At 40.9% G+C, this 16,584-nt stretch overlaps 1 protein-coding gene across 1 annotated transcript in view; it reads right to left on the bottom strand.

The window, feature by feature from the left end:
- The window catches only part of LOC103136825 (glutamate receptor ionotropic, kainate 5), a 134,791-nt gene extending 120,639 nt beyond the window's left edge, over positions 1-14,152 (bottom strand). Inside the window, exons 1-3 of the mRNA XM_016670476.1 lie at positions 13,784-14,152; positions 13,397-13,564; positions 7,570-9,444 (exon numbers count right to left, since the gene is read on the bottom strand). The gene's annotated coding sequence lies outside the window, so the exon portion shown is untranslated. The remainder of the gene's footprint in view (positions 1-7,569; positions 9,445-13,396; positions 13,565-13,783) is intronic.
- Positions 14,153-16,584: the final 2,432 nt, after the last annotated feature.

The following is a 16,584-nucleotide window of genomic DNA, read 5'->3' as shown; positions in this document are numbered from 1 at the left end:
TATATAATGTTGTGTTTTTTTAGCCACATAGTCCAGCCCCTACACCCTTTAGACTTTTTCACATTTCTTCATGTCAGAACCACAAACTTCAGAGTATTTTGTTGCAAATCCTTGCAGTAGCTCAGCACAAAGTAGCCCCAAAATGTGAAGTTGTAGAAATACAGCCAAATAAAAATGTTGGTATGCATATGTATTCAGACCACATTTCTGCTAAGTTTCCAAAGCACAAAAACACTTAAAAATAAGTGACAGATTTAGCCTCCCATCCTCCTGAGTCACTGTGTCAACCCCGCTTAATTAGAAAAAGTGATTTAAGGCTATTTCTGCCTGCGAGCTAACTTTCCCATGCAGCTTCTTGTGGAACAGAAGAAAGGAGCGAGGCTGGCCAGACCAACTGGAGCTCGAGACACGATGGGCATGGTGACATAAGCTAACCCTGTGGTAAGATTCAAAAGGCTGACATGGATGTAATGAGCAGTCATGCCACCATGAAAACAACACGCAAGGCTTCCCAGAATGCCTTTCTCCATCTCCGCTACATTCTCTTGGGAATGAGTCCTGAACTGACCTGAGATCAAGCTTATCAGAGTTTGTCACTCCGGCAGCCGCACGAGGCAGCAGCAATCTGACTGCTGCCGCGACGCGAGCCTCAGCCGGCAGCCTGATTAGAGCGAGCCAGGTTAAGACTGATTAGCTGAGCCTCAGACCGCGTTACATTCACACCGGCAGAAAACTGACCTTTTCCACTAATGCTAATGCACAACACCACCAGCGTGTGTTTTGTTGCCATCTGGCAAATATGTAGCAAAAAGCTGAACAAATACAAATTCACTAGATGGTTACAGTAAATGTACAAATATACAAATGATCACGCTTCTACCTCAGATCACACACATTACACACATCGCCTTTATCTCCTTGCAATCCAGTCTTAATGACTCCATTAACGGAGAGGCCATTAGCAGCATTCACTTTATGGCCAGCCAAACAGCCCAGCCGGGAGCACATTATGGAAAGGGCATGTGTGTCCTAATGTCCACTTCTTGTCACTCGGCTCGTACACACGCACTCCGTCTTTCCCCTCAAGGCCGGCCGGCCCGAAGCAAGCAGGACTGAACAAAGGAGAGTCATTTTCATTTGCGCAACGTGGGGCAAAGGTTTAGCGCAGACTGCTTTGTGCTGGTGGTCCATCAACGGAGGAAACTTAAGTGCTGTTAGGAGTTTGAGCAGATCTCATATCCCCAAATTAGCTCATTGTTGGAGCAGAGGCTGAGTCACGGGTTGCAGCAGCAAAAGCTCGTCACACTCCCAAGTTGATGACAAAATGATAGATTTCGTGTTGATAACATAATAATTATTTACTTCAGCAAAATGCTTTAGAAATGCTTTTAGGAGAAGCATATCCTGTTTTGCTAGATGCAGCAGCTGCTTTCAGGGCCCGGTTAAATGACTGGATCAGTGATCTGAAAGGATCCGAGCAGAACAAACTAGGGTAATGAGAGGCTCTAAAATTCAGGGTAAATTGTTATTTCATGAACCATGTGAATTTATGGCACAGTTTAGAGCAAGTCGAGAGGAAAAACTGAAGTAATCTTTCAGCGCAATATATTTCTGCTCGTATAAGACTTTAAAAATAAAACGCCATTTGATTTAAGCACACTGCTGCTTATTTGTTCCACTTACATATTGCATTCCTGGAATTCAACATGAATCCTCATTGAATGGATGTCACTGAGGCAAATACAACTAAAAAAAAACCCTCTAGAAATTTGGCTATAGGGTTAGGGTTAGGGTTAATTATATAACCCTAACCCTCCAGCTGCTAGATAGGATCAGAACATGAGGATGGAGAGACCAGCAAGTGTTGAGTCAGAGAAGGCCAGGTAGGGAAGTAAGTATTGCTTTTAAGGGCCAGGTGTATTTGGCTAACTATATTTCTCCTAGTCAGTTTATTTATTAGTTTTAAAACTAATGCATGCTTATGAGTTAGTAATGGTACATTGTAATAAAAATACAAAAATTACCACCAACATCCTGGCAGAAGTCCTAAACAAGTTTATATCCAAGCTTTTTTTTTTTTTTTTGCATCTGGAACACATTAAAAGCGAATTACCAAATTTTCTTTATTCCCTGTTATGTTAACGTTCAGTTATTTCTCCCTTTTTCATCCTCACTGCAGCTGGAGCTGGACTGGAGTTCTGTTTGGCTTTAGTGGCTTCTTGGATGGAGACATCGGCTGAGCTAAAGCGGCTAACAACGCAACATTTTCCCTCTCCTATCATAAACTTTGCTTTTCTTCAACCTGGAAAATACTCCTACATCAGTATGATGTTGATGATGATGATCCTCTCTAGCAGCTGGAGGAATCAGTAATACCTACAAGCCTGTCCTGCTTCAGCTGCACTCTGCTGGTCATATTAAATCTAATTCAAAATAAAACTAAGTACAAGACACATACACACCAAATAATAAAAAACACAGAAATTATATGAATGTCCTCCTTTGGCCTGTGACCTACCAGCTTAGTTTTACATTTTACATCTGGAAGAAAATGTATATATTTAAGAGTTGCATTGCTTCCCCTCATCGACAGCACTGATTATGTGCTTGGTAAATAAATAATCTGCACAGTCACTTGACGTATGGTGCAGATTAACGTGGACCTAATAACATTGGTGCAACGATCCGCTGTTTTCCCATTTTAGCTTCAATGCTAGTTAATACACACACACACACTGAGGATTGCGCAACAGTTTTTTAACACATATTTCCTCCAGATATATTTGGTATTTTCCACGCTTAATGCCACTCGACAGAGGTGCGCTGGATAACGAATTCAACATTAAGACAAGCCAATATTACACAAACCCAGTTTATGCATTTTACCTTGTGCTAACATTAGCTAGCACAGTATGCTACCGGGGATCGCGGCAGACAAAATATGTGACTGTCGTCATAAGTTGAGTAAGATTTCTTCTTTGAAACAGGGTGGAAACTTTAGAAGCTGCTAAACGATGTAATTTTGTGAAGATTACTTACCATTCACATCCTGTGTCCCGTCACCGAAGCCCTGCAGTTCGGGACAGAGTTCTGAGATCTCAGGGAGTCGGAGCTTTAGTCAGCGCTATCCAATCGGAACACGTCTTACATTGCTCGTCTTTAAGCCCCGCCCCGGATGCTCATGTGAGATTCGCAAGCAAAAATCGTTGAGTTCAATCAAAAAACAGGAACTTAAAAAAAAAATTTAGAATCAACCAAAAAATTCTGATATGCAAAAATAAAAGTTTCAAACAAAACTTAGTGATTTCAATTTTAAAAAAAGTTTTTAAAGCAAATCTTTTTGCTTAAAAAAAATAATTCTTACAATTTGATTGAAATATTTTTTTTGTTTGAGACTTTTTTTTTTGAAAATCCAAAAGTTTTGAAGTTTTGATCACAACTCTATGTTTTTGTTTGAGACGATTTTTTCTTTTTTTTTTTTTTTGATTGAATACTACGTTTTTGGTTTGACATGATTTTGTTTTTTTTATTGAATTGTGAAACAAATCTAACTCCATACAGAACTGATGACCTTGTTTAGCAAATGCGGTGACGTCATAGAAAATAAAAACGTCTTGAAAAATTAGAGAAAAATGAACAGACAGAAATGTAACCCCAAAAGAATATAAAGATTACGTATTAAATTGAAGATTATAGACCGCAATAATATTGCGGCCTTTAATCGTGTAAGGCTCTCATAATTTAATATTATAGCAGAAAGACGTTAAGTATTCAATTATGCCATATGAGCTGACCAGTACATTATTAAGAATGCAAAACGTATTGCGAGGGAATGCAATACTTTTGTGAGATAAAGGAAAGGGAAAAAAATCCCCTAAAAGACATCTATGCAGCAGCAAGACAGAATAAAATTATACTTCTTTGCACTGCTAGACACTCAAAGTACACAAAACATGTATATAAGGGCTAAAACAAAGTGGATTTTGCATGATTTGTCCATTTAAATCAAAGCCATATTGGTGTGTTAGAGAGGCAGAATAGTCTAAATTTAAAAATTACTGTTAATCCGAGGAAGAACAGCTCATAAATTTTGGTCTCTAGATGTACAAAACTGGTGAAGGGGTACTAATAAAAATGTGGAAAATCTAAAAAGTTCTGAATATAGCATCTGAAAAAGCAGACAGAAAGTAAAATCTGTTTTTCATAACTTACTGATTTCATTGTGTGGCCTCAGCTCTCCAACGTTTTTTCTCATCCTGACACACCATCACGTGGTAAATGTGTCTTTTCAATTGCTCCTCCAAGCTAATCTTTAGCTCTGCAGGCAAATGGTTGCTCCTACTGAGAGAAGAGTGGAAATACCTCATACCTCTTAGGAGGGGGGCTGAGCCCAGGCCAGTCTTTATATTAGCTCTCTACTCCGGGAGCCATGGGCAACAGAGAGACGTTCTCCACCTCTGCTGAGACAAACTGGACGGTGGTACCTGCTGCCCGCTTGTTTTTTACCCCTGCTCTCCCATGGGGTGGAAGACTATTTATCTGCTGGTGGGAGAACATGTATCAATGTGCAACATAGCTTGGGATTTGAGCTTTTATTACGATTCAAACTGCAAGGTCAACTTCGCATGAATTTGTGTCAAAGCTATCAAGCAGAGAAACATAAAACAAAAAGCCCACACAGAGGAAGCAGAGTAAACAACGGGGCTTAGGGGCCAGATGTCTGGCTGTTTTTTTATGCTTTCACGTGTACAGTCAAGTAATATGCAGCGTTTGGATCTGAAAGCGCATTATTAGAGACAAGAAGAGATAAGTGAGTTGTTGTTGCATGATGGCACATAATGACATTTGTGGAGAAAACTTATTTTTTCCCTCTGTATCTTTGTCTGCATGGCTACTCTTCAGATAAAAAGTGAAACCAGCTCTCGTCTGAAGCTCAGGCCCTTGTGTCAGTGTAATGTAGTCGGATCTGTCATGCCTTTGATGCCATCGTATGCCACTCCTCCTCTCTTCTCTGGGCTTTCTGACAGTGACAAAGGGGATCGGCAGCAGCGTGTTATCAGTGTGCAGCTGCAGTAATCGTATTATTTAGTTAAGCTTAATTCTGAGAGGCTGACCAACAGCGTGAACAAAGCGAGGCCTTGCTAAGCCCATCAGAGTGCTCCCATGGAGCAGAGGTCTTTTCCTGCCTTGCGGCCTCTCTGTACCCATGCTCTCCCATTTTCCTCGCTGTTTCCCGCTGCCCTCCTCTGCGTCTGCCTCTCTGTTGCTTTCTCCCTCGCGCTCGCTCTCTTCCTCCTCTTGTTTTTCTGTATCCAGGATAGTTTTTCACTCCCCCCAACCTCATTTTCCTTCCATCTTCATCCCCTTTAAATCTTTCCTTTCTGAAATGCTCAGCACTGGGAGTTTGTATAACGGTGTTATTCACAGTTCATTGGTCTGTTTGAAGGTACTGTCTTGATTGAGGGCTTGATGATTGTGCGCGTGCATAAAGAGGTGACCATGGAGATAGATGAGCTTACTAATATGCAGGACATTGCAGGGGTTGTAGATAAGTGTTGAGCTTCATTCAAGCAGCTCATTTGGGGATTGAGAGGATTGGAAATGATATGGAGCCGTTGTGCAATACTATTAATTCATTGTCGTCCGTGTACTTCTAAACATCTTGTTAAGCTAAAACCAAAACGTTAAATGTATTCTATTGGTATTGTAGGTGATAAACTACCACAGATTAGTATGCATGTGCATTCAGCCCTGCTGCTTTTCTTGAGGAGACTGAAATTCTTCTGAGCAAAAAGGTTCAGCCTCTATAGGGTAGAGTTTCTAACTAGGAATGCACCAATATATTGGGCCGATATCAATATCCAATATAACTAATATTTCTGTGGTATATTTTATGTGTATATTTCACTATCACTTTGACACCTTAAAGAGGCAGTATTGTGTACTTTATAGGTAAATAGTGTCGTTTTATAGCATAATTAAGTAACTGTCACCTTCAGTTGTTATAAAATGCTCTCTATATAAAATATGACTGAAAAGAAATCTGTCTTCATAATTTAGCATCTTGAAATTGGGCCTCTGTCTCTTTAAGAAGCTCCTGCTCCATTCCTCCTTCAGGAAGTCATAGCAACAATATTCATCTATTGAGCCTTTGACAAAGTCCTGGGGAGCTTTTTCAATGGGAAGCAGTTCCTATGATAAGATTATTAGATGTGAAACTCCACCAGGTGCTAAATTTCTTGTCTTGATAAGAATTTTGATTTTTAGTTGTCACGATACACTGTCTGTATTGTCTGAATTATTATTGTTACCCTTTTCTCTGCTTTTTGATCAATGAGAGTATCAATAAATATCAATAAAGTTGAACATATGATATATGTGTGCAGTTCAGTGGTACAAATCACATATTTTTATGTGGCTGGGGTCCTAAAGAAGTGCATTACAAGTGGGAATGTTTCTGAAGAGCAGTATTTGTGTTTGTGGGGCTATGATTGCTGTGACACACCGTCTCAGTCATACAGCAACCTAAAAGAGAAGCAATAAATAGTCTTTATTTATCTATATCACAATGGTACCACAGAATACCAGGATAAAATCTTGAGTACATATTGCCCATCCCACTCTTGTATGTTTTTTTTTTTATTAATACCATCCTCGCCCTCCGTTTAAATGGACAGCCATGTCTTTTTAGGTTTGAATGCTCTTTTTGTGTGCAAAACTTGTTATATCCTGCTTTAAACTTCTCCACAACTTTCTCCCTGATCGTTTCTGCTTCTTCTTGATGCTGTTTTCTATTAAACCTTTATTTTATCAGGATAAAAACCCATTGAGATTAAAAACCTGCTTTTCAAGGGAATCCTGGCCAAGAGCAGCAACAAATACGGTAATGTCCTCTGACAAACATCTGAGGCATTCACAGAAAAGATGCATTTAAACTGAGATTAAATTACATACAAGTGGACTCTGTTTACTAATTACCCATCACATCCAACCTCAGTAAAATGCATTGAAGATTGTGGCTACAACATAGCAGAATCTGGACAGGTTCGATGGATATACACATCTCTGCAAGGCATTGGATGTTAAATGCAGGTAATAAAGAAGTCAAGGAGTCATTCTCAGTAGCTGATGCATCCAGTTTCCATTCGACCCTCAGCAGTGTTAAAACATTAAAACAGAAGTGAAAAATATGCAAAAAAAATTCTCATTAATTAGCTCAAATTAACCCTGGGGGTTCACACAACCAAGGGAAAGCACCCCATGTACCTTATTCTGACACTGACTCTCTTGCAAGCTTGGATCTGAGATCAAACTCATATTTGGCAGACTCTCACACACGCATGCACGCACACACGCACGCATACACACCCACACACACACACGCTCTCCGCCCGAAGCAGAGAAAGCACAGAAAAGCAAATCCTCTGTGAAGGAACCATAAAACCAAACGCTGCAGCAAGACAGACCACTCCTGCGCCTCACAATATATGAGCTTAATGAATGTTAATGACCTGTAGCGAGCATGTGAAGACATACATTCACAGACAGATAGAAAGAGGCTTTACTTACAGAATGATTCAGACAGTTTCAGAGGGGCCGTGCCATACTATAGCTGTAGTGGTGAGTCAACGAGGGCGCTAGGATCCGACGGCACAGAGTTCCTGCACCTCAGCCGGCGGGTGAGGGGGGACGGAGGCTGGCGGGGGAGCTAGAGGAGTTTGTCACTGGAGGGGAGGATGTGTGGAGGAAATCTGGAGCAAGCCAGTGTTTAAAACTCAGAGGAAAAGGTAATCCATGTAGAGGAACAGTCGATGAGAGGGGAGATTCAGTTCTTGAGTACAAACAGAATGAGGGATTGATTTGGTGGGTGTTTTTCTTCTTTCGCTTTACTCAGAGAAAAAATAACAAGAGGCCATCTCGACAAACTGGAAAAGCAGGGGGTGAAAAATCAGTCAATGAGAAAGGCTCCATCTTTTCCCTTTCTTGTGGTTGTTGTTGTTGTTGTTGTTGTTGTTGTTGTTGTGGTCTTATTCTGCTCTCCTCTGTCTCGCTTGCACCCAGGGACTGCAGAGGGCTTATAGGAGGAGTAACGCTGGCGTCAGAAAATCAATCCCTGTGCCAAACGACGAGCGAGCATAAAGGAGTAAATGACAAGCAGATGAAGGGGAGGATTTCTGACACCTGCTCTCTCGCTCCGCTTCTGTCTGCCTCCCACCCTCTCTCTCTTTCCAACCTGGATTTCCTTTTTAGTAACAACCCTCCCTTTGCTGTATGTTGGGCTTTCTTCAGTGCAACGGTACTGACTTAGATGGATCCTAAAGGAGCCACAAACACGAGGATGCTCCTCTTCGCTTCTTCTTACCTCCTCTGAAAACAGTGAGTGGAATGACAATGAAATGCAGAACGTCGGCTCTGCCAGCTCTGGATGTCTGCTGCCTTTTTTTTTTTTTTTTGCCTGACACTTCGGCTGTGTAGCTGTCTTCCTCTCTGTCTCAGAGCTTCTCTGTCAGTCCTTACAGGTGTCTGTTTACCGGGCCATGGTTTAGTTCAAACACCAACACGCAGAGACAGCAGCTTCAGACCAGACAGTGAACTCAAGCCCCCTCTCTGGCTGAAATCCTGACCCCTCCCCTGCCCATGGCGTTAACTACCCTCCAACACACCCCAGACGAATTACAGGAGGTCTAAAAAAAGGGACGCTGGACAATCCTAGTTAATACTGGGGGGGTTTTCTCGCTCTCTCTTCTGTCTGTTTCCTTTCGTGTTATTTTCTCCACCTGTCCTTCTGTTTTCTGCTTCCCCACCCTCCTCCTCCTTTGCTCTGTGGCTGTCTCCTTATTCGTTATCTATTCTGGACAGTCTGTCCCTCTTCCCTCTCCGTCACTGAGGGAGGATGAAGAAGAATGGTGCTGCTTCATAATATATTTCTCTGCAATGTGAGAGAAGGGACAGGGAATTTCAGGTACAGAAGCTGCTCCTTTGAAAAAAAAAAAAAAGTAAAAATAAAAACTAGCCTCCCAGGGGGGGGTGATTTTCAATTACTCGCCTTTGCCCACAAACTTATGTGGAAAAAGTGACCCGGCACTGAGGTGCGCCCCAAAAGTGTCGTAATCTCAATGAAATATCCGGCCAATAAATCCGTACACGTCCAAAAGCTCCGTACCGCTGCTCAAGCATCACCGCATCATATTTCATTTCACATGAAGTTCAAGCAGCTTAATTGCTCGACGCACTGACTGGTGGCTGGTGGCACGTCGACTCCTCCGAGGCCTGCTTATCTCTGCTTCCTGCAGTCGGCTCCAGGCAAACCCCAACCTCAATTCTGCAGGCTCAGCGCTGGCTGCAGCGGACGGCTGGAGATGCTGGAGATGGTCAGGTGTGGAAAGCTGGCTGCTGAAGGGAACGTGTTGGCCATTCGGCGACCACCGCTCCCAGGCTTTGGGCCTAGAAAGGAGAGGAAGAGGAGAGGTAAAAGTACAAGAGAAGAGGAGTGAGAGTGCATGAAAGGTTAGCTTGGCGACATTTGTGTCACTCTGTCTTATCGCGCATGTCATTCTCCTGCCTGTCACACTCCTCCCTAGCTGTCGTCCTGCTGTCTATTCTGTCCTTGTCACTCTTTCTCCGACTCTGCTGCTTGTTTGCTCCTTAGTCCTCGGGACTCGCGTTAAGATTTGATCCTTTCGCTCCCCTAACAAGCTCATCTTCACACAGTCTCCACATGACATCTCTTCTATTCCCCCTGTGCAATTTAATAACGACACCTTTACTGCTTTCATTCAATTCGTTCTGCTGTCTTCTTCCTCCTCAAGTCTTTGCGTCAGGTGAAGCATGGCGACGCCGAGTTTTAGCAGGAGTGAAACGCAGATTTATTTAAAGTGTTGTGGTTGATCCCGACTTCAACTTAAAAAAAACTTTAAAAACTTAAGTTCCCAACTTAAAAAAATCAATGTTGAGCGTCTGCAGATCCAAAAACGCAAAGTCTTAACGACGTTCTGCGCTTAAATAATATAACTTCACTGTTGAGCTGAAAAAAATGTATTCTTATTATAATCTAACCTTGAGTTTAAAATACTGTGGTTTCAAAAATATCACAGCTTTCACACAAAAATACAAAACAGATGTTTAACATGATCCAGCTGCTTTGAACAGGAAACCGTAAACTAATCCCTCTGCTGCCAAAATAATGCAACATATTGATTATTACAATTAAAACAGTGTTACCTTTAACACTTATTTAAAGTTAATGTGAACTTTATATGTAAACTTAAGCAAAACCACAATATAAACTCATTTGCTTTATATATTCTTTATATTAAATAACACAACTATAACAATCTGCTGATGGTAAATTAGTTGAAATATATTTTAAGGTAGAGCTTGCTTTTTGTAGTCTTTTGAAGGTTTTAATAATAGTAGTAATAATAATTGTATTTGTGTAGCTCTTTACAGTTGCCAGTAGATAGAGCAAAGCACTCTACAGTGGGTAAAATAAGATAAAACATAAAAAACACAAGACATAAAACAGGATGTTGCTGTGAAGAGGCTGTTTGGTGCTCAGTCGGTTTCCACTCTACGATTGTTGAGTTTTTCCACAACTATTGATATTCCTGAAATGCCAAACTTGTATTTTTATTTTCAACGTGAGGCTAAATTTAATGTACCAAAAGTCTGCAGCAACAGGTGGGTGAGGGGCGGCGCTGTATTACTCCACACAGCCTGAGAAAACTCCATTTAAGAAACATTTTCTCTGCCATCTTATTTAGAGATTCAAGCTTTTTCTTCCGGACTGATTCCCATTTTGACCGATCCTGACTGTTTTAAATCGAACTGAAATGAATAAATCACACGATTATTTGTGGTATGTGGGATTTATGCATTAAATCACATGCATACACCTCATGCATTGAACTCTATGTCCTTCATCTGATGTTTATTACTGTCAAAAGAAGTGCGTGAAAGCATACACTGATTGATAATGCATATATAGACTAAAAATGGTGGAAATTATTAGTTTTGATGCGTTAGGTTTAGGTTTATTCAATAGATCAAGAACAAAATCACCTCATTCCAATCTCTGCATAACTGAAGCACCAATGGCTTTATTAAAAACATTTTCAATAACAGAAAGGAAGAGTAATTATAAATTCATTTCAAATTCTAATTTTTGATTAAAGCTATTGTTTGAATGAAGAGAATTTCATTTGATTATCTGCAAAAGCAAATCAAAGAGACAATTTGAACCGTTGCTGCTGTTAGTAAACAACATGATTTCATGTGGCCAATAGGTGAACAATTCAAAGATGGTAGTTAATTGGGTAAAGAATGGCTCAAAACACAAGTCAAGAAGCATCAGAATAAACCTGATCATTAGAATGAACTTTCATTTAAATTTTGTTTAACAAAACTCATCCATCACCTGTCAAACTCAACCAAACAATTATGTAGAGCGCTACTGAAGCACAAAAAGGCTCTCATATTTATTTTGGTTCTAATGCGTCACCTCATTACACAAATACACAACCGCCTCCTTCTAATGCCACCCTGGGAAACTGCCCATTCATCCCAGTTTGCTCAGCAATGGTCCATCTGGACCAGAACCCTGCAACCTGCAGCCCCAGTCCCTCCAAATAATATTTTTAAAAATGGATAATAATAATAAGTATTTAGCTTTTTTTTGTGGAATATTTTAACTACAATTCCAAAACAGTCTTACATTAAAAGTACCAGCCACATGTTTTTACAGATATTTTCTCATAATTATAAGCATGTTCTTTTTTTCATTTAAAAAAAATACTAACATCCCACAAAATAAAATGTATCCATCTTCTTTTTGCAAAAGTTTTCTGATTTTCTCTGTTTCAAAACTTCAATTATAATAAGTTTTTTCAAAAGGTCAGGTAACACCATCAACTCTGAACCAGAATTAGGAGGCGACAGTGAGGGTAAAACTTATTTTTTGGATTGTAAAGGTTGCAGACCTTTGATCTAGATATATGCAGATGAGACCCTGATTTTGGTTTTACCTTAAAGAAATTTGGATTTCTTGCCATCGCCTTCGACTTTTTTAAAAATCACACCCTCTTTTGTTAAATAGACAAGACAATTAGCATGATTCAAAAATAGCAGCAAGGTGTCAAATCTTCCCTAACAGGTTGTCTTGTCTCTCTGTTACTATGCAACAGTTAGCACCTGTTGAATATGAATTATTGAATCCTGAGAAAAACTCCCTGTGCTCACAGTTTCGGGACTGGTCTCCTCTTCAGTCGCAGAGGAAATATAGAAAGAAGCAGATCCATGCAGGAGTTATATTACCTCTTTTTACGAACTCATTAAACCGGGTGAGTGACTCCTTCCTTTCTGCAGAGCACAATGAAGCGACGCTTCATTTGCAATAAAGCACCAGAGCCTTTTCAGTTTATCAGCTGCAATCAATACGACTCTGCGGATAGATATGGCCCTCCTCTGACACCGTATCCTCCCAGGATCGTTTAGGACGGGAGTCTGAGTGTTCCTGCACACTTAGTTAGGTCAGGGCTCAGCGTCGGCTGTTGTGTGTCCCTCCGCTGGGAACATTTGCATGCTATGTCATTGCAGGTGTGAGGGGATGTAGATGGGTGTGAATTGGTGTGCAGAAGGTATGTCAGCGTGAAGTACAAAGACATGAGAAGAAGAAGAAGAGGAAGAAGAGGAGGAGGAAGAGGAGGAGGGGGTTCAGCGTTGCATGTGTCACATCTGTCAGGCAGGAAGCAATTAATTACACTGATCTACTTCATAACCTTTTGTTTGTTTGGGCCCAAAACACCAAAATAAAGCCAAAAAAGGTGACTGACACAAACACACACACACACGCACACACACACCAATCAGTGCTGATTGCCTGTGTCAGGATAGACTCTAACATCTCTGGTGAGCCTGAATTCAAACAGAATGTGGAGAAGAGCTTGAGGAGAGAAGGAGAGAGGGATGGAGGCGAGGAAGGGGGGGAGGGGTGACACAGCCGAGGAGGGAAGGATGGAGAGAGGGATGGAGGGAGAGAGGGATGGAGGGAGGGAATGCGGTGTGGAGTGGCATGGGGTGGGGTGCGGGGGGGGGCAAAGCGCAAAAAATGAAGTGAGCCAGTCCAATTTTATCCAAATCCATCAAGCTGGACAGTTCTGTTTCAGGAATGATTGAGAGGTGCGGGGATGCGAAGGGATGGAGGGAAACAGGTGGGGCAGCGGCGGGGTGAGCGGGTTAAGCAAGGAAAACAGAGGGAGCCCCTCAGAAGTAGAAAAAACGCTCTGGATGAAACTAAAACGGGAGGAAGATGAGTTAACCGGTGAGCTGTGACACATTTGAGGTGAAAGAGGATGGAGTGATGAGGCTGGGAGGGGGGACGGGAGACGCGGACACTCACCCATTTCAGCGGGCTCTCCTCAGGCAAGCACAATCCCTGCTCTGTGATCCCATCCCGGGGAAAAGGCGCAGCGAGATCCTGGAGCTCCCTCCGCTGAATACCAATGGAGCTGCTATTATCAGCTTACACACACTGACTCACACACACACACACACACACACACCGGCGCTGAGGAAGAGGCACAAACGCACAGAGTCAAGTCAGGGCTGCATGTTCAAATCAGAGGGGGAAAAAATGCAGTTTGACAATGCATGTCACAGTAGAAAAATCACTGGTGTGCTCCCCCCTACCCCCCACCCCATTTTTTTTATTAATGTTTCTTCATGAAAAAAGCAGCCTGAAACAACCATTCACACACTCCCGTTCCCCGCCTGTGTCAGTACTTACTGAGATTATATTCAAAATCCCAGCGAGTCCCACGGTTGACTCTGTTCCGGCTCACAGCTCTGCTTCCAAGGGAGACGAATGAGTTGTCCGCTATTTTCCCTCGCCTCCCCGTGGGCTCCTCGCAGCTCTGATGCAGAGATACACACACATTAAGACAAACACTTCCTCCTTTATACGCAGTATCCATCCAGTTTTTCAGTCTCCATTTGTTGATTTAGGTCCAGTTCGTCCGCCTGGCTGTGGACTTCACTGTGATTCGGCGTTCACTCAGTCACGCACTCCCTCTGCTCAATAGTACAGCCGTACCTCCTTGGCTCTCTCCAATCTAATCAGCTCTCTCTCTCTCTCTCTCTCTCTCTCTCTCTCTCTCTCTCTCTCTCTCTTTCACACACACTCTCTCCCACTCTTCCCTCTCCCTTGTTCCTCCTTCCCAGCACCCGCTCCTTTACTCCTCCTTTCTCTCTCCCTCCAAGATATTTTTCTCAAAGATGAATATCTGCCCTCCTCCACTCCTCATCCGTTCTTCTTTCTGTCACTTCATCAGATAAGGGTTTGAAACAAGAGCAAAAGAAGAGAGAAAAAACTGGTCATCTGGAGCATTTTTTTCACACATCCACACAGAGAGGAGGGAGTATGGGAGACAGAAGAAACTCATGAGGATGTGTTTCATCGTCAGCAGGGTAAACTAGGCTGACAAAGTTTGTCATGCCTCCATGGTCGGGGTGACAAACACCATCAAACCACCACACGACTCGCCTCACACCCGATGACACGCAAACACATTTGCGCAGAGACCGACTGAAATCTGATGGAGCAAACACTTAGGGTGATGGTAAAGAGACCTTCCAACTGCAAAAGCTTCACCTTATTCATAAAAAAATGCCGTAATGCTGAATTAATCGGATTAATAAGCGGTGATTGAAATAATCGTCAATTTAGAAATCAATTAATCGTTACCTGGCATATACAGACTCAAAATAAGGCCATTTGCTGAAAAAAACAACAAACTCAAAGCAGTAATTAAGCCAAATCTGCACAATACGTATATAGAGAGATATATTTATACAGCTCTGGAAAAAAAAAGTAGGAGACCACATAAAATGATCAGTTCTCTGATTTTTACTTTTTACAGTTATATGTTTAAATAAAATGAACTTTGTTCTTTCATTCTATGAGCTACTGACAACATGTCTCCGAAATCCCAAGCAAAGATTTAGTATTTATTTTCTGAGAAAATTGAGAAATGGTCAAAATAACAAAAAATCGATTGAGTGCATTTAGACCTCAAATAACGCAAAGAAAACAAGTTCATATTCATACTAATGTTTCAACTCAGGAAGGGATCAGAAATCAATATTTGATGGAATAACCAGGAGCTTTTCAATGGGGTTCAATGCAGTGGTGGCTTCATTTTGTCCAGAGCTGTATACATTTTCTATTTAAGATAAAAACACTCAGTCAGTTCAAATTCACTGAAGGAAATCAACGTTTTTAGGCAACAAAATGTTTAACTGCATTACACACATTTAAATAAATCTTAACACAGAGCAACAGCTCAAACATGTAAGCAGGCACACAGATGTGTAAAAGGTTTAAAAATAAATCCATCTTTTCTTGCAGTTGGATAAACTCACTGATGATTTAAATGAACTATTTAACATTATTCTTATTTTTGTTGTTATAGATCATGGCACTGGTAGTCATTGTATCAGGGTTTATTTACTTAATTAAGTCTTCATGTTCCATTATTATTTATTAATTAAACGTAATATGACAATGACGATGATGATCGTTGCTACTATTATGTTTTAAATGTCGCACACATCCATGCTAACATTGACTTAAACTATCAGTCATCGCACTGTTCTTATAACATGTATAGTTTCTAATATATGTTTTGCTTTTCTGTCTTTAAAATCCCGCTGCAACATAAGCTGAAGTATTTGGATCTGTTCTTTGGGTACACCATGTGAAGACGATGCAGTCCTGGGTTAAACTGCTTCCTTAAAGTCTTTTGCTTAATGTCATCCCCTTTATCTTTCTGCCCTCTTTCCAGTCAATTTAATGTCAAAAAAGGCCTCTAGTACCAAAAAATATTCTTGACTTATTTAAGATGAGAGTTTCTAGGAACTTCTAATTAGTAACCCATGATTTTGTGTTTGCCTCGGGTATAAATATGATAAAAACAGACGCATTTTTACTCATTGAACACAAGGCTGGACATATTTATCTTGATAGAAGGATCATAAGGGATGCTTTACAAAACACTTCCAGCTTGAAAGCTCCTGCAAAGAGCAGAAGTGGTTTTTGTCCTACCATATCAAATGTCAACATGTAGAGTTTCCTAAACTCTGCTGGGATTTTAACTGGGACCATAAGCTTTAGCCAGATGAGACTGGATTTATTTGGCATCAAACTCTGCAGGTGGATTTGACATAAAACATTCTACAGAGAATGAATGTAAGGAATAAAAAATAAACTAAAAACTAAAGCAGCATTATCCTATGTAACTCATTGGAGTAATGAGCCAAAAGAAAAGGCTAATCAACATATTTTTTTTTTTCTAAAGGTGCAAAGTCAATCTTTTTCCTTGGCTGTACAACTAAATCTGCTGAAGGGAAGAGAGTATAAAACATAATTCAGGATCCTGGATTATCTAGTTTCTAAACCTTTCTAATCTTACAACAAAAAGCATTATAATATAATGATTGTTTCTATTTATAAGGTTTTACATTGTTATTTAATCTAACTTCTGAAGTCAGTCTAAAGCATTGGTGTCCAAACTTTTTGCCATCAGAGCT

Source organism: Poecilia formosa, unplaced genomic scaffold (genome assembly GCF_000485575.1).
Source record: "Poecilia formosa unplaced genomic scaffold, Poecilia_formosa-5.1.2 Scaffold34, whole genome shotgun sequence".
Lineage (NCBI taxonomy): Eukaryota > Metazoa > Chordata > Actinopteri > Cyprinodontiformes > Poeciliidae > Poecilia > Poecilia formosa.
The sequence above is the reverse complement of the archived record's forward strand: the minus strand, read 5'-3'. Positions and strand labels throughout refer to the sequence as shown.